We start from the raw sequence: 26,485 nt of genomic DNA on the forward strand, positions 1-26,485 counted from the left end.
ATAATCCTATATGCAATCGATTAATTTTTACATTTAGTTAAAACTTGATGTATATTTGTGTATGTACATATGTGTAAAAATGTATATATGTACCTTTATTGTAATTTTACATTTGTAAGTTTTGTTTTCTTGCATAATTTGTATGTATGAACTATTTTTATCTATTTGTGTATTGACGGACCTAACATATTTTTATGACAAAAACGGTGATAAATGAATTGAATTGAGTTGATAAGGTTGCATTTAGACTTTCTGTCTCAACATTCAAATTCATTTTAGTAGGAATTTGACGTAAGAATCATTCGACGTAGTGAGAATTCGACGTAATGAAACACACCTGATGAATTTAAACCAGTTACTTCGATTAGAAAATACTGTAGACCAGATTTCAATTCTTGCACATTAACAGAACATAAGGAGGACTCCATGCAGAGTGGGTTTTGAAAATAAATGAAGTTGAAATAGATGAATCCGTGAAGAGCAAATGGACCTCGATAACCTCAGCTGACTTTAAATAATTTTATGAAAGAAAAATATTATGTTGTCATCAACATAATATTTTCTAAAACCTTTTCTTCTGTAAGCTATATCAGTACATTGTTTCAAAAAATATTAATATGATGAAACCAACAAAAAGGTATACTAGTTTTCTTCAAAAAATATTAGATTATTCGAAACTATCAGTACAATTCATAAGAACGTATGCATTTCAATATCTAATGAACTTGTTAATAATACCTAACATCACGAACAAAAGATCAACTGCTTTCATGGTCAAATTAAAAATTATTTATTTCATAATTAATAGGTAGGTACTGTGTTAAAAATTATTTTCTGGTACCTACATTTATAACAACTTGATTCAATGTTGTTCAGAGGCTTTGGCACTTGATTTTCAATTGGATTCCTCTGAATTTTATTTCATTTCTGTCACCAAAATTCAAATATTTTCCAAAATCGCAAAACCTTTTTTTTATGTAAGATATCAATGCTGTGTTTCATGAAATGTGCATGTGATGAAACCAATGAATATCAGTTGGCTTCAAAGTCTTCAAATTTTTGGAATAATTGAGTATACATTATCAAGATGTATCATTTGACTATCTAATAAACTCGTAATAAAACTCAATATCAGAATGAAAACTTAGTTGTTGGAATTTGTAATTTACTGCGCTGAAAATGATTTTCTATCATTTGAAAAGCTCAATTTAAATATTATTCAGAGATTTTTCAGTAAAGAAAACTGATATTCAAAGGAATAATTTGAGACGCAAAAAACAACACTTATTGACTCTGACGTGAGAGTCAGAGGCAATAAGTATTCAATGAAAATTTGAGAGAGGAAGAGATAATATATAAGATATATAACAATTGTCACAATGTTATTATACCTACTTTAGTTTTATAGAAGCTAGATGTATATATAGGTATTATTTCTTATGAGATATATTTGGAAATATAGATCGGAAAAGTGCATAATACAGTGGAATAGGCATGTTTTATCTCCGATCTGACTCTGATATGACTTTCGAATATCAAATCAGTGTCGTTGAAACTATAACCTTGACTTCAATCCACATTATTATTTTTCCATTTTCGAGAAAATAAAGCAAATCAGATGATAACAATTCATCATCGCACGGAATAGTATTTTTTTGCATAAAATAAACTTTTCCAACGCTTAATCACCACTCCTCGAATATTTATTTTCCTACGCAGTCTGGATTTTCAAACACCTATAATTCAAGTAGAATGTTATTCACAATAATTAAATACCTATACATATTTTTTGTTCCTCATCTACTTGGGAAATTCGTAAAGCTTTTACTTTATATGTTTTATAGGTTTATAGATAGGTATACATACCTATACATCAATTAACTTACACGATTAGAATATCAAAATTCCTGCCGATTTATAACAGCAAGGAGCAGGATCAGCGGAAAAATCCTCCAAGTCGATATCTAGTAGTAGATACATTTTAGACCGCATGCACGTCGGCATAAGGCTCTTTCTTTCTACATAAATCGAAATACATCTACGTCACACTCCACCTACGATTTTCTACTCAAAACGAACGAACTTACCATTAAAAATAAGGAATTATTTGGGAATTTTAACCAAACAAAACTGCAAAAATGCCGGAATTTCTAAATAAATCTAGCCATCACCGCAGGCAGATGCTCTGCTGTTTGTCAACAGAGAGGGGCAAACGTTCAAGATGGCTGACGACGTTCCGACTTGTGAATATCCGTTGCACGGTGGTAGTTACGTGAGTTTCGCGGATTTCCTGAGAAATTAATTTCCAAATCGAAAACTTAACATGAACCAGTGATGTTGGCGCTGCAGAGTATCCAGTAAGTCTTGAAATTTTAGATAAATTCTCGATCGGTAACCGAACCTGGTGAGAGGCTAGGCCAATGCCACGCCTACTTGACATGTTATCATCCTGACAAAAGACAAGCGGCGGCCATTAAACTTGGTGTATGCGACAAAGGATGGGAAGTGAGAGAAAGAGCGCCTTCAGATAAAAACTGTTGGAATTAAGATTCAGTGGTTTAATGAACTACATTTTCTTATTTCAAGGAAAGCGATTCGGTATTTTGATTGTTTTTTCATAAGAAATTGTTTTATATACATAATCGTAATGAAATTTGATGAAGGTCCTTAATATAGTCGTCTAATAAATGGTTTGAAGATTCATTCCAAATTGTTTTTAACAGTTTGACACCCCCTGTGCAGTTTTTTAAATTTGAGGTTTCTGTACTTCAATAGTACACTTGTTTTTTTATTCTATAATAGATACATTTACAATTTTTACATGAATTAAATCAATTACTATTTTTTTTTCTAGTATTAATTTACATTCCCTGTCTTATTTTAACAAGAACCGAAAATTCAAAAAGTTTCGCTGTAGAAATAATCCAATTTCCCAACAAATTTCATTTAAGAATGAAGTAGGTATTTTTTTGGAGATTGATTTTTGGGAAAAATAGTTCTTTATTTTTCCTCTTCTGTATTGATACAGATATAACAAATACAAAAGGAGACAAATGAGGCTTCTCTTCCAAATACGATTTACAAAAAACTCAAACTACTCCACTTTCCAGGAATATGCCAAAAATGTTTTGAATTACGAATTCAAATTTATTCAATTCAGATTTGTTGGAGGTGTCTTAAAGAGAATATTAAAACGTAATCGAAACCCATTAACAATTTATTTTATAGATAGGTTTCTGACGTTAGAAACGGAAAGAGTATATGTACGTATATTTACATAACATATTTTACATTTAAATACATTTTGAAATGTTTTTGTAGGAATCCAGAATTTTAAAATGATCTGAGACAAAATATGTTTTCTGAAATGACAATACAAATGATTTTTGTGAAACTGGTTTATGTTTCAATATTATAGTTTTAGGTATTATCAACTCCAGTATAGTAGTACAGTACAGTACAGTACAGTACAGTACAGTACAGTACAGTACAGTAGTAGTATAGTCGGTAGGAGACCTTCATATTGAAACAGAAATAATAGCATTTGTACAAATGAAAAATTCACTCTGAAAAGCAATATAGGTTCATATAATCAGAATAATGAAAATTATAATGTTTGTAATGATTATTTCACGTCATACTCATGTCATAGATTGGAAATAGATATTGGTCCATAGTATATTCGTAAAAAAACCTTTTCTTTTCGCCTAATGAATGAAATTCATAAATTTCTAGAATTTCTTGACGGATGAAGAATTGTATCCTCACCCTATAAGCCATTTTTCAAGTATTCTTTGTGAATCTTCAAACTGTTTAATTTTATATATTTGCAATAACGCCATTGATATGGAATGAATGAGTCAATTCAGTGGTGATGAGAATTGATAATCAATAGTTTATTTTCGAAATAAATAAATATTTGACCATGCCGCAAAGAAGTCTTTGTATATTTCAAATTTTTTAGCTAGAATACATATACAATGACTTTGTTAATGATATTTTTTTGGCTATATTCCCCAATGTATACATACGATGAAACAGTTGAAGGCTAGGTAGCATTTGTAGAGTTTTACGGCGATTTCAAAATTGACTAGACCTGTTTGACCGACTGAAATGAACGTAAACAGGTGATCATATTTCATTATACTTAATCGTTTATTTTGTATCATTGGAATGTTTTGTAATCGAAATGTAAGTTTTTGTAATATTCCTCCTAGTAGGTATTGTTCTTGTTTCATTTATACTGTAATAGTGATATCTGGCATTGACAAGATTTATTCTTTTCAGACGTGCTTTTCAAAAAAATATTTGCACAACATTTACTATTAGGAGAAGTCGATTGAATGAATCTAACATTGATGATTGCAATACATGAATTCAAAAATGTATTTTGATGGTTGCGTTTTATATTATTGTTTCTTTCAAAAAAACATATAACGATTTTACAGTGACTGAAGTGAACTTCATGTAAATAATGTGCTTGATGTTATGTTTGGTTGATTTTAAAGTTTTGATCTTTTTTATGAGACTAAAAATGGGTTGTATGGGAGTCGATAGAGTCGACGAAGGCCGTTTCGCATGGTTCTGATTGGCGAAAGTTCTACCGGTGAGAAAGTTATCGAAGTGCTTCAAAATATGGTAGTCGGTTGGCGAGGGGTCTGGGCAATATGTGGGCGAGACAGAGAATAATAGTTCAAAAAACTAAAATAACACGCTTTAATAGCAGTATAAACTTGAAAATGAAAAATAATCAACTAATCTAAAATTGTGTTCGACATGGATAGTAAGTCCTATGGCTTGATGCAACTAATGACTTTCAATTTGTCTGAAATCAGAATAAATCTATTCATAAAAAAATACTTTTTCAGTTGAACATTGTGAGATTCTTCAGATTATATTTTTATTATGGCTCCAATCTGGGAAACAGCTCCTAACCAAGTATTTACAACAATAGATATTTGGCACATAAGCCAGTTTTTTCAGTATTTTAAACTATTATACATTTTTCCAATTTTTAGATTGGATTGTAATTTTAAGCCCATTTGTTTCATTATAAAATATAAACGCATGCGCAGGCAGTGTGGTTCTCTCACTTGCTCTCACACACAGACTGTGTGACGAAATTATTTAATCTTGGCGTCACTGATCAGGATAATGAGATGAACTTATGAAACTTTGAAGTTAGTCAAAATCGAGTCCAAAGAAGTCGGTTAACAACAAATATACAACATACAAGTGAAGCATGTTGAAAATATATAAATTAACTTTCATAATTGGAAAGCAGGAAATTTCTGGTGTGTTTACAGTAGGATTCAAAATCCACTATATCAAAAATCAATATCAAATTTGGATAATTATTAAGGACATATTGAAGAAAGTTGATTTATTTTCAGTGCGAGTAAATTCCTATCAGTTAAATCATTTGTCTTTACAAGAATAAAAAACCAGAAGCATTTTATAGTCAAGGCCATTTAGGAAGGTAGGTTTTTCTTATGGATCCTATTAATAACTACAACAATTATACGGTGAATGCATGCATGTGTAATTTGATTAATATCAATCGCATGCCTAAGAGTGTTTATTGATATTTATAATTGTAATAACATACATTAACCATTGCAGAGCACATTCATTAAATATTAATATTTAATAATGTATGAGAAATAATAAAGCCATTAGCTATTCTCTCGTTGAGGGCTTCTTATTTTCAAATTTAAATAAAACAAAGGGTATGAGATATCATTGAATTTTTTATTAATAATAATAATGTTTATTTTTTCAAAAATAGAAAAATACAGAAAGAAAAAAGCTATCCAACTTTGAAAACAGACGTATGAGACACTGAAGCTTTAAAGCTTGTGTGTGATGGTAATATATACAAGATGTAACTAAATAAGTGTAAAACATTTAAGGAGGTGATTCCTCATCGAAAAACAGATAGGATCTTTCATATAAAGAAATTTCATTGGAGACCCTTGTTAAGATACAGCCCCTTAAAGGGGGTACATAAAATTGGTATAACAATTTTTTTCACAAGCACTTAAAAAGTAACAATATTGAAATTAATCTGACGTTTTGTACTACCAAAAAGACACTTAGTCAGAACTTAATTTGGTTCACCCCATGGTTGTAAGGGGTGGAAAACGCAACCCCTAAAATTTATTTCCAATGTAACATTTTGTCTTATTATTTGTTTACCATTTAAAAATTTATTTCCGATAGCCTGTTTCATTCTAAACAAAAAATTTCTCTTGGGTTTTTTGCACAAAATAAACCAGTTCGCAGCAAAAAATTATTTTACGAACAACTACAGAGATTCATCGTCATAAATGCGAAAATACGAAACTAATCTACCTATCTAGTAGGTCGCTATTAGCGATAGTGACAATTAAATTGGTATGACGCTGATAGTTTGTGAATTTTCGAAATTGAATTAATACCAATTGTGTGTTGTTGTTCTGTTCTTAATTTGTTGCTTTAATAATTCACTTTTTATTAAAATGTCATACACAAATGAGGCTGATATGAATTACGTTTACGGTCTGACGCTGGGGTATGGGTTAGAAGCTTCTAGAAGATATGTTGAAATGTATCCTCAACGCCATCGAGAAGTACGAACACCACAGCTTGAGGAAGCAGTACTTAATTTGATTGAAGAACAACCTACTACCAGTACTAAAAAGATTGCTTTCCCGCTAAATGTTGATCATATGACGGTATTTCGAATTTTAAAGGAACAACTCTTATACCCTTAGCATCTGCAACGAGTACAGGCACTGTTACCGCGAGACTTTCCGAACCGACTTGAATTTTGGAATTGGAAGTTGGAAATGATTAGAAGAAATTGTGACTTTTTGAAGACGATAGAATTCCTAGGCGAATGAAGTTTTTCTCTGGACAAGATTATTCATTTTCATAATTACCACATATGGCCTGATGAAAACCCTCACGCTATTGTCGAAAATAACCATCAAGAAAAGTTTTCTCTTAACGTGTGGCTCGGAGTTATTGGGGATGATTTAATTGGGCTTCATTTTCTACCTTCTTGATTAAATGGTGAGGCAAAAGTTCAATTTTTAAGAGAAGTGCATCCAGTACTGCTGGAGGAAGTTACTTTGGGCGTCAGAAGGGATATGTTTTTTATGCATGATGGGGCTCCCGCCCATTTTAGTCAAGTAGCACGTCAGCATTTAACCAAAATATATGCAAATCAGTGAATAGGTCGAGGAGGAGCACAGAACTGGCCCGCTCGATCCCCGGATCTCAATCCTCTCGATTTCTCTATTTGGGGCCATTTACAGCATTTGGTTTATCGTACTCCTGTTCGCGATGTAGAGGACTCGAGAAACCGCATCATCGATGCGTGCAGGGTAATCAGAGATACTCGAGGAATATTTGAGCGAACACGTGGCTCAATGCGCCGACGTCTAGACGCATGCGTAATGTCTGAAGGTAGACATATTTGAACATTTACTATGATTTCTACATGTTGTGTGTTATTAATAAATTAGTTTTGTTTATTACCCTTTGATCGTTTAATGCAGGTACTAACTACAAAAGAACAATAAATCCAGTTCGCATTTATGACGATGTATCTCTGTAGTTGTTCGTAAAATAATTTTTTGCTGCGAACTGTTTTATTTTGGGCAAAAAACCCAAGAGACATTTTTTGTTTAGAATGAAACAGGCTATCGGAAATACATTTTCAAATTGAGACACAGAGTTCGAATTAATCAGTCTAGTTGAAAAAACCAGACATCACCAGAGGATGGCAAATGAGACTTTGCCGAAACGTTGTGAAAATAATCCTTATGGGGAGAAAATACACAGAACACGGAGCGAAACCCGAGAAAACAGCTCATCATGTATATATATATATATATATATATATATATATATATATATATATATATATATATATATATATATATATATCTATATATATATATATAAATTAAATTCTACAAAAAGGATTTGAAGCTTTATATCTTCTATTAATTATATGCGAGCGCTTTCGACAGTTGGTAGTACTGTCATCTTCTGGTACTCCTCAAACTGAACTGGTCATCCTGTTGTCTGTCTCTTTATACGGTCAGAGCGTCTTAACTCAGGTATTTCAGGTTCTTTACGTAAATTTGCCTGTATTTGTTCTGCATCAGGTACTCTTCTTCGTGTTAGATCTTCTCTAGGAATGTTTATGGTTTTGTTTAATATATTGAATGTGAGATCTTGTTGTGTTTTGATTTGTACTTGTTCCTCGATAAGTGATTTATGACTGTTGAATTTATGGATGTTCAAGTTTTCCCAAATGTCCATGCGGTTTTCCTTGTTGATTTGTTTTATTAGTTTTATGTTCTCTGGGGGGGGGGGGGAAATTATGTTTGTTTTGTATGGCGTGTGTTGCAAGGTTTGATTTATATACTGTTGGATTTATGTATGCCTTTTTGTGCTCATTGTACCTTTGGATCAGTTTTTTCTTGGTTTGGCCGATATAGAATTTGTTGCAGTTCGAGCATTGTATACTGTATATCCCGTTTTGGTCTTTGTCTTCTTCTTTTTCATAGTTGTTTATTTTTTGTGTCATCTTCGTGTTCGGCTTGTATGTGATGTTGATGTTCAGTGGTTTGAAGATGTTTGTTAGTTTTTTGATTTGGTGTTCTACGTACGTAAATGCTGTCCATCGTTGTGTTGTAGAATTTAATATTGAAATACTCAAAATAAAGGAAAATTAGTTGCATCAATCAATATATATATATATATATATATATATATATATATATATATATATATATATATATATATATATATATATATATATATATATATATATATATATATATATATATAATTTTTAATTTTTATTATTATTATTAGTGATGAAAATATTACTCGGCTCGACTCTTATGTTGAGTTTAAATCCTATTCCTCAGTGCATAGAAATTTATCTCAACCTCTCAGGTGGATTCAGGCACAAACACAACAATCACTTACCCAAAGTTGACTTTTCTTGTAGATTTTCTTGTGTATAAATTTGGAAAAAGACACAATTGATATTAGAAAATGTAGAACAGTTTTAATTATCAGAGTAAAAATATGTTGAGTTCAAAAATTATATATATATATATATATATATATATATATATATATATATATATATATATATATATATATCAATTGCCAAAATAGAAAATCAATTAAATCTAAGAATGTCCTAAATCTACTACGAACTATTCAATGTGAAAACACCGTTTATGAATTGCAGGTCACTGTAATTCGGCAGAGTCCAATTTCTGGTTCTGATTTCAAGTACTATTTTTTGTCTTGTTCGTAGGTCTTTTCATTAATATATGCATATATTGTTGATAAATGGTTTAAGTAAATACCTTACTTTCCTCCAACGCTGGTGTGTGTGTGTGGTGTGATATTGCTGTGAAGCTGGAACTCATGATTTCTTACTCGACTTGGCTGGACAGGTTGGTTTTTTCACTGAATTTATTATTACTAATCAGTATTCACTACTATTCTGTTCAATTCCTAATTCATATACTATATAATTCAAATTTTACGGAGAGAAAAATTTAGCGTGGCGTCTCTTTCGTTGCCTCAAGAAGAATTCCGTTGTTGATAAAAAATTTGAAAATTTATCTCGTTCCCCTAGTTACCATCTATCAGTTTTCACATATACAAAATTTCAAATTCTTTTTCAGGAAAATTTTCTATTTCTTTTTATAGTTTCGTACAACAATAGTTAACCTCCCTTTTATGTAAATATAAATATTTTTCAAAAGCATCACTTCATGTCAGTTTCTAAGGAAGTGATTCACAATAATAAATTTTGAATTTTACATCATTCCTAAATAATAACAATTAGTTTATCATGCTTTTTTCGTTTTTTCATAAGAGATGTTAATTTAATTATATCTGACATTTCTTTCTAACCTATATCGGCTATCAGTTTTTCGTATTTCGATGCGTATCAATGTAGGAATGTTAATATTTGAATTTCCCACTCTTATTTGCTTGTTTCCGGTCAAAGCTGTGGGTTTCAATATATGTAGGGTGTCCTTGCTATATTTTTGTATCTGAATTTATTCGTGATGTTTTTTGAAATTCCCATACACTGTTGTATTTCGAGTCTTTTCATAACAATATATATATATATATATATATATATATATATATATATATATATATATATATATATATATATATATATAGTATAGGATACAACAGTAATACATATACTGTTGTATATATACTGCTGATAAGGTGGAATTCTTTTGAAAACGCATTTATTGATCTAGACACTCCAGCCCTAGCACAGTTTGAAGCACTCTGTTGATCTGTTATGGAGAATGGAAATAATCGTTGTGGGAAAATTAGGGCTTTCAAAAACTTCAGTGTAATTATTTCGTCCAGTGTTCTGTGAGGCACTGAATATTATTAGTATTATATTACTAATAATCCGTTGAATTGGATATAATTCATATTCTGTTTCACTTCCCTTATCAAACTGTCGCATGCAATAATTTTACAACTAATCATTCACCAGTTATAGTCAACAAAAATTAGCAATAACACGATCAGTTAATCGTTAACAATTGGAGAATAATTTTGTATGTTCGGAGCGGCGCTATGCATTTAAATGGTGTTATTATCGGCTTTGGTTATAATAAATATAGGTTTATCAGTAATTATCATTATAGGAAATTATGAATGAGTGCGGTCATTGAAACAAATCACTACCTCGACGGAGTTGATTGATCCTAATAATTCAATACTAAATGAATTACTCGAGATTTGTTTAACATCTGTTAATGGCGACATTATACTAGTTGATAGTTGTCACAGTATTGATATTGGCTGTAATAGTGAAAGTTTTTTATTATTACAAATTATAAGAGGTTCATGAGTATTTAATTCGATTTTGGCATGTGTAGATTATAAAGGGTTTCTCTTCAATGACCTTTTATTTTTGAATGAAAAAGAGTATGTGAATATCATCGAAAATGTTCATTCGTTTGTATCCTTCGCAAACATGATGATGATGATGAGGGAGAGAGGGGGTTATTAGATTGTTTTCTATATGCCACAGAAATTTGAAATAGGCATCCACTGCCATATATTTTTAATTTACATTTCTTCGTTAATTTAATTATAGCGTCATGAATTTCCTTTTTTTTCTTCTAGTGATAGTAGACTAACGATATCAATGGGAAATTATATGTTTAGATGTATTTCTTCAAATATTTGCACATTCGAAAAAAATGTGACTCAAATTTCCATTACATGAACATTTATCAGGAAGAGGAAGGAAAGCAACCATGATTTAATTTCAATCTACTGATGGTAGAAGAATAAGATTTAGGTACCCTGAATTTTAAAATGTAAGGAATATCCTCTGGTAGTGGATGATGTAGGAGTGTATCCTGGTTGTTGCTCGAACGAACAAAAGTCAGCCATCTTTTTTTACACTGTTCTTTTTGTGTATTTTTCACATAACTGATTTTATTTTTTTTTTTGGTCTCTTGGGAGCTGTCTGACTTGTCCATTTAGTCCAAGTCTCCAGAAAATACTGCAGCCTCTTGGGCTTATCGCGTTTATTCCCCCATCTTCTCAGGACACCCATTCCATCAGTATCGTTCCCTGTATTGTTTGTTCAGGTACCGTGTTGGATGTTCGTCATATTCTTCTGGACGTAATTTCGTACGTCCATATATTGCCTGCCTCCTGTGGTTCAGTGCCTCACATTCACATAAAATGTGTAGAGCTGTTTCTATTCCTTCGCTGCATAATCTGCAGCTGAGGTCTCCGTTGTACAGACCCATTTCATTCAGGTGTCCTCTAAGCGGACAATGACCGGTTAGAAACACTGTAATTATTCTGAGTCGATCCCTACTATATTGAAGAAGTTCTTCGCTTCTTTTCTCGGGCGGTTCCCTAATGAAGGTTCTTTTGTGTTTGTTGCCAGGTACTTTTGTCCAGTACTCTGTGTGCTTCTTATTGGTCCACGTCCTAATCTGGTTTCGTACCAATGATGTTGGTACCCCCAGAGCTGGTTCAGGACCTATATATTAAGTTGATGATCCGTATCTAGCGCATTCATCAGCTCTATCATTACCTGTAATGTCTGAATGCCCTGACACCCAGTACAAAGTTAATTTGTTCCTGTTTGCAAGTTTATTCAGTTCTTCATGGCATTCCCAGACCAGTTTTGATGTCTCCTTCGGGTTTGTCAGAGCCCCTAGTACGCTCTTGCTGTCTGTTAAAATATTGATCCGGTCATTTCTTTGAGGTCTCAATTTAATAAGCCTTGAACACTGTAAGATAGAATACACTTCCGCCTGAAAGACGGATGTGTACAGTCCTAGCGGATAACTGTAGTTTAAATTTCTATCCGCTCGGTATATTCCAGCTCCCGCTCGATTTTTGGTCTTCGATCCATCTGTATACCAAGTGGTTTTTTCAAACATGTTTTCGGGATGACTAATGATCTTCCACTCTCCACGGCTTATGATTGTGGCCCTGAAGTTTGTGTTGAAGGTGTACTTCGGTGTCATGTGGTCCGTGCACATATTCGATATATGCTCCTCCACATGTTCCAAAATTTTTGTTCGGTCCGATCTTTTGTAATTCGATGAGTTTTCCAGTCCGAATTGGCCCATCCTGGCCTTCCTCATTATCACAAACCGTAAAGGAGGCAGATTCAGGAGTGTCTCCAATGCAGCTGTTGGGGTAGATCTCAAGTCATTCCCAAACATGCAAGTCTTTGCACCTTGCCTAGTTTGTTGATAGCGGTCGCCTGCTTCATATTTGACCACCAGACCAGAGATGCGTATGTTATCAAGGGTTTAACCACCATTATGTATAGCCAATGTATCATGTCGGGTTTTAGCCCCCACGTTTTTCCAAAGGTGCGTCTGGCGAGCGTCAGTGCTATCTCCGCTTTCCTTTTTATCCTGTCCAAGTGTTGGTTCCAGGTATTTAACCACCCCGACACTTGTATTTCTTCACCTCAAAGTTTTAGAGGTCCGACACCCTCCGTTTCAGTCCTCTTGGTGAAAGCTACTATGGTCGATTTGGAAGGGCTCATGTTGAGCCCTTCTTCTTTGGTCCATCTTGTTATAATATTCAGGGCCTGTTTCATCCCATCATCATTGTATTTACCATGGACTATGATGACTAATTCGTCTGCATAGCTCCATTGTGGTCCAGGATATATAATAGCTCGTCCGTTACAAGGTTCCATAACAGAAGGGATAAACCCCCCTCCCTTGAGGACAACCCCTTGCTACCCGTGCCACGACCATAATGGTTGTATATACCAATCTTCCCCTAAGCATGCAGTCTATCCACCTGTCGATCCCTCTTCTCCTCGACGCCTGGATGATTGATTCTGACGACGTATTGTCAAATGCGCCCTCAATGTCCAAGAAAGCAGCTAAAAGTACTTCCTTGTTTTTGTAAGTTCTGTCCGATTTTCACAGGTTTCGGAAAGAAGGTGGCCCTGATCAGTCTCCAAAGTTTTGGTATGTGTCCTAGTGCTAAACTTGCCCTTTGTTATTCATTTGCGAAGACATGGTTGACACCATTGAGAGAAGTTGAATCTTTAGCTGCTTTATCAGCAATTTCATTACCCCTTATACCTGCATATACGGCACTTTTGATATTTTGCTTAGCGATCCTCAGCAAAGCTCTCTCCATAGTTACACTTTCTGCTGTATTGATAGAACAATTGTTCTGAATCCGAATTTTGTGCGTTCTTTTGGTGTTTGAGATGTAGAATGCACAGCCTGTACCCAGTACTTATTTTAGAACTATCTTTATAGATAATTGTATCATTTGTGTAATTGCTCAGTATTGAATTCGAAAGCATTTTATTGTTGATTGGATTATACCTGTAAATAGGGGATATGACTGTCGCTCTGAATATAAAAGTATCAAAAGCACAATCAAAATTTGGCCATTTTTTAAATAGGTGAATGTCTAGTGTACTTGTTACAATGAATGCATTTGCTAAAGGAGGTTCTTGTTTTTTGTATTTGAAATACCTGTCGATGGCATTTTATGTGGAATTTAACATCGCCGCCACGGCTTCTCTAGATATATCGCATCCGAAACGTCCAAATTTCTATTACTCTGGCGTATAAATTGCTCGTGCAGAATATCCAATGTGACATGAGCTATGTGGCACGTAGCGCCGTCCTGTTGAAACTACATGCCATTGGTGTCCAGATCATTCAATTCAGGCCAAAAGAAGTTGATAATCATCGGCCTTTTGTGCTCGCCGTTGACACTAATGGCTTGGCCAACGTCCTCCTCAAAGAAATACGAATCGATGACTCCCCCAGTCCAAAATCAACACCAAACAGGGAAGCATTGGATGCTTTGTTCACGTAACCATTCATGCAGAAATGGACCTCATCGCTGAAGTTGATTTTTGGATGAAAGTTAGGGTCAGTTACGACTGCTCCAGAGCCTATGCAGCGTACACACGTCGTTGTCTATGGTCGTTTACCTTCAGTTCCTGGGTCATGAATAATGCCATTGCCTTTGATGTCCTAGACCGTAGACCTTACATCAGACATCTTCCCTCTATCTAGCGACACCACTGCCAAGGGAATCCCTCCTCCTCCAGCGGGGTAGAAGACCCAATTTCTTATTTCCCATTAATATAATATATCAAGTGAACCTTGGAACTAACAATTCTAGCTCCGTCAGAATAGAAACAGACATAAAACAGAAAAACAAAAATTTTCATTTCTGCATGACGTACTCTCCCTCTACATTTAATATGCCCAACCCATGTATCCCAATTGAACATCATCATTATCGCAGATATATACAAGAACGCAGTTCCATTTCCTGTCATGACTGGGGAGAACATAACCCCTCCCCATAGTTATCGTGCAGTTTCTACGCCTGAAAGTCAGCAGCTAATCAGCTATCTTTCCCTTTCTTACCTCACCACCAATCATTCACGAATCGTATCCATCCTTTTTCCCCATTTACATCCCTCAACGTAATTTCACCATTCATCCTTTCCGTTCTTTCCTTCCACTGCCGCCAACCAATCTAGCAATGACGTGCTCTGCCGTTTCAGGCTCCCTATAGTCACATGGGCAGGGACCCTTCGGATACAGATTGAATCTTGCCAGGTATCCCGGAATGTTCCCATGTCATGTGAGCAGTTGGATGGCCTTCCGCGACATATTCAATCATTCATATCCAACTGTTATTCAAGATCTGTAGAACAGCCGCCCAGTTGTACCTCTCTCCCATTTCTTCTGCTATTCTCTCCTGATATTATCTTTCATCATTTTTCTCTTTTCTATCTTACTATGCGCTTTTCTCACGTTCAATTTGACTTCTGCCTAGTCCATACGCTTGGTAGGTTCCTTGTGAGCCTTCGCGTTTCCTACGTTACTATCATCGTGGCCCCTCTTCTATAATATCTGGATACGTACTCCCCTAGCACTCCTCTCCTCGATCATCCGCTGAATCATTGCTACCCTTTTGCTCTAATCCATGCTTCACATACTGATCACTCGCTCGATCGCAATCAACTCTGCCTCGTTCACGCTGCTTTGCTTGGTGATCCTTTGATTTCCTGCGGCCCATTCATTCTCTCCTCTTTTATATGCCCAGCCTATTTCCATTCTTTCATCCACCCTTGCTTCGGCATCTAAATATACTTCAATCATTCCTCCATCCTCCATCTCCTCCAGCAACGCCCCTTGCATCCACGGGAATATCCTATCTACTCTTTTCACTTTGTCGTTAATCTTTCTTGTCCCATTCAGTTTCCATTCTTGGTATCTGGCCCATCCTTCTATGTGTAATGGCGCCATTACAGTGATGACACTAAGCGCAGCCGTTAGCGTCGTCCTGTATGCCCCACACGAGGCCAACAGGAAGGGCCTCTGTGCTGAACTCAACTGTCTCTTCACCCTATTAGCATGCACCTTATTCCTCCACACCTGTACTCAATACAAAGCCGCAGGTTTGGCTACCCTTTCATATATTACTCTTACACATTTTCTCTTCAGTCCAATGTTCCTCCCGGTCCACCTCCTCATTTTTTCTGCCAGTTCACTCAGCTTTTTCCTCACTTCCTTGTGGTGGTCTATGAACAATAGTCCCGAGTCCACCACAAGTCCGAGGTACCTAACGCTTGTTCTCATTTCGATACTTCTCCCATTCATACCTAGGACCGGGAGTCTTTCATCCTTCCTAGTTGGTATGTACACGCACTCCGTCTTCCTTTCGTTGTAACTCAGCCACATCTCTTTCTCCCATGCTTTACATTCATTCCATTCCAACTTCCATCTGTCCTCTATGCTTTCGACAGAGTTACCCTCGATGATGACAATATGTTCAGCCGCGTAGGCCTGCACTTGTACTACAGTTGCCCCAATGCTACACCATTTTAATTCTATTGGATTATTCAAAAGCATTTGACACCATAAATCATAAAATACTTTATACAACAGGAGTGCCCCAAGGCAGCATTGTAGGCCCACTCTTCTATACCTTCTATACTTCCACATTTATCAAGAAGTTGAAGTCTTGTAAATATCACCTTTATGAAGATTACTCTCAAATGTATTTATCTTTCAAATCTGCAGATATAGGTCAAGCAGTAACCGATATAAATTTTGATCTAAATACAATTTTAAAAGTGTCCACTGACCATATGTTGAAAATCAATCCAAACATATCAGTAGCTATTATCTTTGGAAGTGATAGCATCAAGGAAGAAGTAAAAAACTACAGCTTGAAAATGGGAGACTCTGAGATACAATATAGACGGTATTCGAAAATTTGAGATTGATTTTAGATCATAAACTAAGATTTCATGGACATGTAACCTACAAACTTAAAATTGCTTATTCATTGCTCATACATATATCCCCATAGACAATATTTGGATGTAGATGTCAACAGAATGTTATGTGATTCATTAGTTTCATCTCATTTCAACCACTGTGATGCTGCGCTGTTTATTATTTATGTTTAGACAAGAACGATAGGTATCACATACAAAAAGTTAGAAACGCTTGCATGAGTTTAATTTTTAGTATCAGAAGAAGGTCCAGAATTTCACACAAATCTTTTTCCTGAGGTATCACTTCCATAAATAGGAAAACAATTGTTTTTATATGTCAGAAACTGTTTTTAAAAGTTTAAACAGCATCTGTTGAGCATTCAGAATAACTAGGTCCGCGACGAGAATCCTTAAAAAGGGTTATAGCTATCCACATATCTGAATTTATATATTACCTTCTCGTTTCTTCTTTTCTTTTTTTTTTCTTTTCTTGTCTTCAAGCCCTAATAGATAATTTTATTTTTATACATGTTCAGCATTGGTGGAAGAGCAGATGCGAATGCAAATTCGTCGTCTGAACTAAAAGCCATTTGCACGTCGAATGCAAAGTATTTTTATTCTTCTCTCTCTTGTATTTTTTTGTTGTTGTTATCTTGTTATTTTGATGGGCAATACATTTATTATTATTATCATTAGTAGGCGTGGCTTGGGTTTCCTTATCTGGGTTAGCTGGGTTTTTTGTGTACTTTTAAGGACAGGTAGCCAGATTTTATTAATGTTTAACGTTAAAAAAATCCTGAAAATAGCTCTCACACAGTTATTTCCCACCGTGAAAGTTTACATTCTTTGAAACAAATGTCTGTTTTGTAGATACCAAATTGCCATATACTCAAAGTACGAGCGAAGCGGATTCGAATTCAATTGCTGAAAGAATTGATGATTAACCAAAAAAAAAAAACGTTTGGACACCACTGTCATAATTTAAATTTCCATTTATGTGTGAAAGATGAACATATAGAATTGAGCAATATGGATGAATAGAAAGAATCATTGTTTCACAAATTTTTCAAAATTCTTTCTTGGTCTACATGCTACACTCACCTTATAAAGTTCTGCATATTCAGTAGTAGCTGTGTTGAAGTTTAATTGCTAGTCATTCTTATCAAATTAATTATACCGAATGCGGTACCGTTCCTTTGTTTTCAGCTTTTTTGATTCATGAATACTGTTTTTCGTGGATGATAATACTGATTGTTTGCGAAAGTAACCTTCATGGAAATGGTTAACTTGGGCTTGAATTCCTTGAGGGAATAATTGGACGATTATCTAGCAGACACCGAATTACGTTGGTCGCTATCATATTTTATGAAGTGCGAATTTTCTAATTTATGTCTACGAATGATAAATACGTTACTTTCCTGTTTCATTTGTAGTACCTAATGGTGCTAAAGGAATATTGTTTTCGAGTATCATAAAATATCCTAATAGTTGGACTATCGTTGTTCATAAGTATAACCGAATATACAGGGTGTCCCTGGACTTCCTCTTTTCCTCTCGGGAATGTATAGATGGGGTCAAAATATCACCAGTACTTCATATAACTTTTTTTCCTAAAAGTCTTCGTAACCAAGTAACGGGCACTCGAAGTAACAAAATGAAAAATGTTTTTCTTTGATAACTTTTCAAGTGAATATTCAAAATCATCCAAATTTTGGTAATTGACTAAACAAATGAATTCCGTCGATGAGCTTTCATGCAGGAGTCAGTTGTTTTGCTACAAAGTCAGGAACGGACTACCCCCGATGGTCCACACCCCAAAACTTTGAAATGACAGATATTTTTCAATATTTTTCAACAAAATAAGGTTACTTGGACAAGTTTATGAATAAAAGTACTCGTGTGGAATGTAGTTCTACTCGACGACATCAAACCCGCTCGTCCACCATTATTTGAAATGAATAATTATCAAAGCAGAAATAATAATGATAACGTTAATTCAACAACATTTATAACAGGAATAATACAAAGTATGCTAAAATGAAGTCGTAAACAAAAAGTACAGTACCTATATGGAAGTTTAAGTCACAATTGTGATAGCACATATTTTTTCAAAAGAAATATCAAGTTCTGTAGATTCGTGGTGTTTTTAAACTAACAAGCTACTCTACTATGAAATATCGAATTCATTCCATATTTTGTATGTACATAATACGTGTGGAATAATCACGTTTCGTGTTGATCAGTTATCTGAATCTCATGAAACTCAACATTCGAATGTTTCAAATTCTTCTTCACAGCTAAACTGTTGAGGAGTTTCACTGATAATTTTAATTTTATGGGAGAAATTCTTTAACACGAATCTAAATTTAGCTGAAAAAACGCACATCGGAAAAAATATTTACTATACTAATAAAAAGCAAACGAATGAACTACAAAAACGGCTGCACATGATCAGGTGAAAAATATCCAGGGAATAATTATGTTCCATTTCTTTCACAGATGTTGACAAAAAAACCTTTTAGAAAGTTTTGATAAAAAATGAGAAACTGGAATGCGATTTTGTTTTGTTGAGTGGTGCGTTGTCATATGACTATCATTGTATTGTCAATATTCTATAGGATATTTTGAATTTTTTTGATATGGCCGAACAGTTTACATTCAATGAATATGCAGATATGCATGTATTTTATGGACGAGCATTTTGTAATGCTGCAGAAACTCGTCGTCTGTATTCCGAGCATTTTCCCAATCGAACGGTACCGTCAAGAGAAACATTCGAGCGTGTCGATCGCAGCTTGAGGGAGACAGGTATGTAATAATTGATAATTAATTTGAGCACGTTGTTTTATTTCGATATTATTGTAGGTACAGTTTTGCCAAAACGAGGTGGTGAGGGCGCTCCTAGGACTGTACGTACCGTTGTATTGGAGGAAAATATTTTGGAAACCGTCGCTGATGATCCTTCAATGAGCATCAGAAATCTATCAGAACAGTTTCATACATCCAAGTCCACTATTCATAGAATAATTAGGGAACAACTGCTCCACCCATTTCACATCCAGAAGGTACATGCCATGACACCTCAAGATTTTCCAGCACGACTGGAATATGCCAATTGGTTCATGGATAGGCAAAGAGAGGATATGACTTTTATTAATCGAATTTTATTCACTGATGAAGCAGGTTTCCGTAGAGATGGAGTTATCAACTCTCATAATCTCCATATATGGGCCGAAGAAAATCCCCATGGGATATTGCAAACCAAACACCAACGGAAATTCAACGTGAATGTTTGGGCTGGTATCATAGGAAACCATCTTATAGGACCATTCGTTCTACAGGACCGATTGAATGGAGAACGTTATTTGGAGTTCATTCAGAACGATTTGAATGGACTTTTGGAACATGTTCCATTGCAAACCCGAAGAGATATGTAGTTTATGCATGATGGCGCTCCTCCTCATTTTAGTTTGATTGTGCGTGACCATCTGAACCATATTTTCCACAATAGATGGATTGGTAGAGGTGGGCCATATTCATGGCCATCTCGGTCTCCGGATTTAAATCCATTGGATTTCTTTCTGTGGGGGCATCTAAAAAGCCATGTTTACGCTACACCTATTCACACAAGAGATGCATTGTTGAATAGAATAACATTACATTGTGAAGCCATACGAAACGACCCTGGAATGCTATTTCAAGTACAGAGAGGGTGTCTTCGCAGACTAAGAAAATGTATAGAGAGAGAAGGTGGTCATATCGAGCAGTTTCTGTAGCGGATTTTTCATTTCTGTTTGCTCTTGAGGCTCTTGAGTTTCGTTAGTTAAACGTGTTTGCATTATAAAAATTCGTTATGAACATTTTACCTATCATTTCCATTTTCCTTAAAAACTAATATTTTCGAATAATGGTAGACATCTCAGGATAAATGTTGTTGAATTAACGTTATCATTATTATTTCTGCTTTGATAATTATTCATTTCAAATAATGGTGGACGAGCGGGTTTGATGTCGTCGAGTGAAACTACATTTTTATCAAGACTCGTTGCTCCGATCGACTTTCCACACGAGTACTTTTATTCATAAAATTATCCAAGTAACCTTAATTTGTTGAAAAATATTGAAAAATATCTGTCATTTCAAAGTTTTGGGGTGTGGACCATCGGGGGTAGTCCGTTCCTGACTTTGTAGCAAAACAACTGACTCCTGCATGAAAGCTCATCGAAGGAATTCATTTGTTTAGTCAATTACCAAAATTTGGATGATTTTGAATATTCACTTGAAAAGTTATCAAAGAAAAACATTTTTCATTTTGTAACTTCGAGGGCCCGTTACTTGGTAACGAAGGATTTTAGGAAAAAAAGTTATATGAAGTACTGGTGATATTTTGACCCCATCTATACATTCCCGAGAGGAAAAGAGGAAGTCCAGGGACACCTTGTATAGTTGGGGAATAAACGAATTGAAACATATTTATCAAATGACTACGTTGATGAAGAGGGTTTCAGTGATTTTAAAATACTAACTCTTCAAGAATTGAAAGTAATTGTATCCATTTTAGCAAATAATGGATCACAAGTAGATGCAGTATATATCGAGCAAAATTATGAAGTGTAGTTTTGAAGTAATTGGGCATGTGTGGTGTCATTTTGTGAACACCTCGTTACAAAATGGTAGTTTTCCATACTGAAAACCAGTACAGTTACGCCTATTGAAAATGTTCGAAACACAAAAAAATTTGATGAATATCGGCCAATTAACACTTTACTTTGCGCTGAAAACCTGTTGGAATCAATAGTATATCAACAACTGTTGGAATATTTCAATAAAAAAAAACATACTATTCACAATCAATCTGGTTTTAGATCCAGACATTCATGCGAATTTGCACTTCAGCTTACAGTTATTGAATAGAAAGATAAAATGAGTAAAGGCATGTACACTGTAGCACTATTTTTAGATCTTGAACGTGCGTTTGAAACGGTTGATCGTAAAATATTTTTTTTTTTTTAAATATGGCATTAAAATGAAAATACTTCATTGGATCAGTGATTACCTCACAAGAAAGAAACAGGTTACCAAAATTAATGAGTTTGTCTCAACAGCAATACGCGTAGACCACGGGGTTCCGCAGGGAAGTATTTTTGGGCCATTGCTCTTGTTAATTTACAATAATGATATCAGCATATTTATTGAATGTGATTGAGAACATTATTTTGCTGATGATGCCCTAGTATCGGTTAGTGATAAAGATATAGATAAAGCTATTAAAAAAATGAATGAAGCATTGAATAATATTGCTACATATTTAAAATCTAATAAATTGAAGTTAGCATTTTATGTACAGAGAATTAAATTTAAATCAAATTGAAATAAAAATAGAAAATGACAAAATTGAGCTCATTACCGAATTTAAATATCTAGTATTCATGTTGGACAAGCATCTATCAATGAATAACCATTTCACTTACATACAGAAAAAACTTCTGAAGAAATTATATTTCTTCACAAGAATGTCCCAACACTTAACTATGCAATTACGGATAACTGTATATAAGACCATTATATAACCACATTTCAAATATTGTCCCACTCTTCTATACACAGGTGATTCAAATAAAATTAGAACACTAGAAAAACTACAGAATCGCACAATGAGGATTATTTTGAGATGTGACAGGAGTACCCATATATCTTTAATGTTAAATACTCTAGAATGGTTATATCTATAGAAAGTAGGCTTACATATTAAGAAAATGTTGCATAACCTTCTACCTTCATACTTTGGAAAATTTGTAATTTTTATAATCAACTCTATCAGTATAATACTAGAATAAGAAATAATTTGTATGTAAATAGTCAAACACTAACGTTCAACGTTCAACGTTCAACACTAAAACATTAATTTTTAAAGGATTTATTAAGTATAACAGTCTACCTGAAAATGTAAAGTCTTCTAACAGTATTATTATGTTCAAAATAAATCTATTAGACCATTTAAGGTGATACCAAATTATTATGTATTATTTTTTTTTGGATTTTCAATTATCGTAGGTAAGACTACTTATTAACGAATATCAGTAAATCTTTTTCTATTATTGTGTTTATATGTATATTAAGGTTAACACTATTATCATTGTAGGATATAGGATGTATCCTATTTGAAGAGAGCATTTCATTTCATTTGAAAAAATATTCCAGGTCTGTTCAAAAAAATGAGGGAATATTTAAATTTTGCGCGAAACATGAATAAAAAAATTGAGGATTTGCATCAAATTTTGTTTAAAAATAAAATTAAGTGCCCAAAGAAATAGTGGCATACAATGATTGTACTATGAGTCAGATAGTTGTTGGTTCACAGATGGATCAAAAACACCTTCCGAGGTGCAGGTGTTTTCAGTCGCAGACCCAGGACAGAGTTATCTACCTGCCTAGGAACTTATGCGACTGTATTTCAAGCGGAAATTTACGCTATTGAATTGTGTGCGGAGCGATTGGATAAATCCAACCTCACTCACAAGCCTATAAAAATATTCTCGGACAGTCAAGCGGCGTTGGAAGCTCTTGGCTCCCACCGAACAACGTCCAAATTGGTAGCAAACTGCCAAAAACGACTCTCCTCGATAGGAAGACTAAATAGATTGTCTCTGGTCTGGTTTCCAGGCCATACTGGCCTGGAAGGCAATGAAGCTGCTGACTCTCTTGCAGGAAGGTGCTGCAAGCAGCTTCATCGGACCAGAACCTGTCATTAGCATCGCTTTGGGCTTTGCCAAACAAACACTTAACACCTGGATGGCAAGGAGAGTTATGGACTTCTGGCAGAATCTTCCAGGATTGGCTCACTCCAAGGCGTTTATTCACCCTTCGAAGCTTGATACCAAATAGTTGTTGGACTACAGTAGGGATGAACTACGATGTCTACTAGGCCTTCTTACAGGTCACTGTCATTTGAATCATCACATGCAGAGACTTGGACTGTCGGAAGACAGTGTGTCGCCTCTGTCTGGAAAATAATGAAACTGCAGAGCATTTACTTTGTGCCTGCCCTACTGGGGACCGAATCAGGTTCTTTGAATTCGGCAGATCCGTACTCTCACCATCTGACCTGAAAAACCACTCGCCATACAAACTAACCGGCTTCATTAAGAAGCTGGGTTTATTTGGGCGAGTGTGAATATGTGTGAGCCACAATAAACCCTTATGGGTTGCGGTGGAGGGTCGAATAGGCCCACTCACTTTAGACCTACCTACCTACCTACTATGACTCAGTAAAATTTTTACAAGGGGTACAAGCGTTTCACAAAAGGTCGAGAAGATGTGAATAACAACGCTTCAGCAGATCAACATCCGATGAAATGTGAATGAAATTGTTATGGAGAATCGTCGAGTCACTATCAAAGGAGTTGCTGAGGATGTCAGCATATCAGTTGGCTCATTCCATCCAATATTTTTGGAAATTTTGGACATGACTCATGTGGTAGCGAAGTTCGTTCCAAAATTGCTGATAAAAAAAACCGCCGCCTTAGCATCGCTCAGTAATAGTTGAATGACGTCCAGACTTACTGGAAAAGGTCATACATTATGACGTATTATGGGTATATGGCTATGACACCGAAACCAAAGTCCAACCGTCCCAATGGAAGAGCCAAGACCAAGTTCGATCAAACGTGAAGGTTTTGTTCACTGCTTGTTCGTAATTTTTTGACTAAAATCAACACTATAATAATGCCTAAGCCACCATATTCACCAGATCTAGCTCCCTGTAACTTTTTTCTGTTTCCAAAATTGAAGAGACCTAAGAAAGGACGGCTTTTTGAGACGATTCTGTAATTGGGTTCATCCTGTAGAATAGTGTATGAAATAAATAAATAAAATCCCAATCTCCAAGAGGGAGCTCAAGGACCTACCAAAAAGTGCATATCAGAACTTCTCCGAGGATTGAAGAAAACGCTGGCGCAAGCGTATTTTACCTGAGGGATACTACTATTTTTTTTAGGAAAACGAAAATTATCCTCATTTTTTGAACAGACAGCGTATATCGATCGGAACGGAAAATCTCAGATTCATTACGAAAAATTCTGAATTTTATCAGAGTTGTCAGAGTTGATTGACAAAAAATAAAAAAAAAATTGTACTTTTGAAACGTATTTACATGTTATAATTAAAATGTTTGAAACCAAGTAATATTGTTGTGGAATTGGCCGCGGTGGTAGTGCGCCCGACTCACGATCGGAAGACTGTGGGTTCGATTCCTGCCTAGACCAGATATTTTTCTCGAGAGAATTTACCTGGTTAAAGCTAAAAGGTAAGACCTCGTTAGTTCTTAGCTCGCACAAGTTCTCAACTTCTGAGAGTTGTCGTTAGTATGGGGGCGACAGCTGATTAACGGAAAAACAGATTTTAGACAGATTTTTTCAAACAGATTGTTGATTTATAAGAAATAACTACTGTAGAAACTTTTTTTCACTTTTGATGGGTTTAGTTATGAAACCAAAATTTTTTCACAATTTTTTAGATAGCTACATTCATAAATAATTTTCAAACAATAACATATGCATATGATGCAATATTCACATTTTCCAATTTGTTCATTTGAACTGCGTAATTCTGCTGTAGATGTTTGAACAAATTATGATTGTGATACGTTGTTAGATATGATATAAATGTTCTGTTCTTGAGTTTCATGTTATCGAATAGCTATTGATAGATTTATCAAAGAATTTGAATTAAAGTGGAAAATATTTCACTTACCTATACCGTAACTCACAGCGTTGTCATTCACCAAAATGATTTACGTTAAATTACATACTGATATTTATCTCCAACAGTATTCCATAACCAACTGGAGTGTTTATAATAAAAACATGTAGTATTTTAGTGACATGAAAATTTCCCAATGTGTAAGAAAGTCAAATTTGAATCAAACTGTTTTCTTTTCAAAGGGGATACGATAAGACATCTCTGCCAGCTTGAGTTAATGAGTAAAAGGAGTGGATAAATCCATAGAAGCAGGCTTCCAGAATCAGCTAAAGACAGCAGCCGTCTATATAGATCTGATGGCTGCGTACAATACTGTATGGAGATCAGGCATCGTTTTCAAGCTCATGTGTGCAAGAAGACAGTAGACGTGATAGATGCTATGCTCGCCAATAGATACTTCCAAGTACTCCTGGGTAACAACATGAGTGCTCAGAAGAAACTTAACAGCGGTTTACCACAGGGATCAGTACTTGCCTCCCTACTGTTCAGCTTTATATACTTTTGATATGCCTAAAACGTGTTCGAGAAGTTCGTATACGCTGACGACTGGACACTAACTGCTAGACACAAAGATATTGAAGTCGCCAAGGATATCCTTACAAACGACGTGCTGGCTATCGGGCAGTACTTTCGCAAGTGAAGACAGAGGTCTCTAGTGTCCACCTGAACAACAAATTATCCAATAGAGAACTGCAAATCTACTTTGATGTCATGGTACTTAAACACAATAAACAACCTGCATACCTAGGGGTTACCCTAGACAGTACGTTGAGTTTTAAAGAACATCTGTTGAAAACAGCAACTAAGATCAGAACGCGTAATAACATCCTCCAGAAACTATGCGGCACCACTTGGGGAGCATCAGCCTCCACACTGAGATCTTCAGCCCAGGGCTTG

General features: G+C 35.0%; 1 protein-coding gene across 1 annotated transcript in view; it reads left to right on the forward strand.

Annotated features, from left to right (window-relative positions):
• Nucleotides 1–1,593: 1,593 nt before the first annotated feature.
• Nucleotides 1,594–26,485, forward strand: part of Ubx (ultrabithorax) — a 254,199-nt gene continuing 229,307 nt past the window's right edge. The window contains exon 1 of the transcript XR_012464644.1: nt 1,594–2,357. The gene's annotated coding sequence lies outside the window, so the exon portion shown is untranslated. The remainder of the gene's footprint in view (nt 2,358–26,485) is intronic.

The sequence above is a fragment of the Leptinotarsa decemlineata genome, unplaced genomic scaffold (assembly GCF_025532065.1).
Source record: "Leptinotarsa decemlineata unplaced genomic scaffold, Ldec_3_MD MMD2_tig00000026_RagTag_RagTag, whole genome shotgun sequence".
Lineage (NCBI taxonomy): Eukaryota > Metazoa > Arthropoda > Insecta > Coleoptera > Chrysomelidae > Leptinotarsa > Leptinotarsa decemlineata.